Consider the following 1,606-nt stretch of genomic DNA (forward strand, 5'->3'; position numbering starts at 1 on the left):
TATATATATATATACATATATATATATACATATATATATATACGAGGGGGTGCTGAAAAGATCCCGGCTTTAAGAGTATCGTGAAAGGCCTTGCTGGAGGCCCAACCTTCCGAGTTCTTTTACACAGCTTAGAAAACCTGGAGAACCACTGCAATAGATGTGTGAATCTGAGAAGAGAATATGTTGTATTTTCTTTTACCCAAAGCCAGGAATCTCCTTGTATACACACACACACACACACACACACACACATACACACATATATATATACACATACATACATATACAACGAGCTTCTTTCAGTTACCGATTACCAGATCAACTTACAAGGCTTTGGCTGGCCATAGTAGAAGGCCGTTGCCCATATTGCCTCACAATGAGATTGAACCCGAAACAACGTGGTTGAGAAGCAAACTTCTTACTACACAGCCTTTCTTCTACCTATTCTGTGTTGGGGTTGAAGGAACAGGGGAAATATCCGGAGCTAGTATTGGGAAGGATATCAGAAGCCACAAAGGGTGACGAGTGGAAGAGAGAATTTGGTTTGGGTCGACGCAAGCGACATGGTTATATAGATCAGGAGTTCGAGTTCAGAAGTACAACGAGCAGTGATGAGTGACCAGTGGCCAGTGGCCAATGGCCGTAGCAATACTGACAGAAGAGAGGATGACAGGAAACGGCGTGGCGAAGAGCGATTGGTTGTAGCATATAGGTGAATGAATCACTGACAATCAATCGATTGTCCATCATTTAGAGTCACTCAATGATGCATGTGTGTGCTGCCACGGCAGCAGCAGCAGTAGCAGCAGCAGTAGCCACAACAATAACACCATTACCGCCAGCAGCAGCAGCAGCAGAACATCCTCGTGTTTGTACCAAGCAACCCTCTACCGTGGGCCTTGCATGACCTGTGCGATACAACTGCCCTCTGTCGTCATCTCGTGAAATGATGGACATGATAGGAATATAAAAAAGAAAACGAATGACTGTTACGTCTGTTTGTGACTTCAGGAAATCACAAAACGTTTTACTGTGTCACAGTGACCGAAATTATATAGGTTTTGAAACACGTTCCACATTTCAAACCGTAGATTTCTTCAAAACCTGCATTCCCTAGAAACATTTAAATGCCGTGTACTATTTTGCTGCTGACTGCTGCGGGTTCTTTGTTTCGTTTAACCGTTGCTAGAGACTATTGATACGTTGAAACGATGTGGAGCGTAGGGCTTGTTGAACTAATGTCGGCTGCAGTTTTATTTAATCGCTTCTCACTGTGTATTTATCCTTTTGTTTAATCATTAGAAATGGTAAACGTAAGACTTATTTAATAACCTATCACCGTAGTTATTTATTGAATGGTCATAGATTTCCGCTTTGTAAAACCGCCGAACGTTATTGCAAAGAACCCTTTCGTAAAAAAAAAACAAAAAGTAAAAAAAAAAACAATAAGAAAATAGCAAATGTAAAGAAAAACGATAAAAATGCAAACAGAATATTCAAACGACGAATGGACGACAGCTTTTGATGTTCATCCAGTTCTCAAATGAAAAGTCAGACGGCGGGAAGCAGGAATCATGACAACAAGCATCTATATATATATATATAT

General features: G+C 40.7%; 1 long non-coding RNA gene across 1 annotated transcript in view; it reads left to right on the forward strand.

Moving 5' to 3' along the window:
* LOC128250607 (uncharacterized) overlaps nt 1-1,606 on the forward strand; it is a 122,256-nt gene that overhangs the window by 10,088 nt on the left and 110,562 nt on the right. The gene's annotated exons all lie outside the window — the stretch shown is intronic.

Source organism: Octopus bimaculoides, chromosome 23 (assembly GCF_001194135.2).
Source record: "Octopus bimaculoides isolate UCB-OBI-ISO-001 chromosome 23, ASM119413v2, whole genome shotgun sequence".
Classification (NCBI taxonomy): Eukaryota; Metazoa; Mollusca; class Cephalopoda; order Octopoda; family Octopodidae; genus Octopus; species Octopus bimaculoides.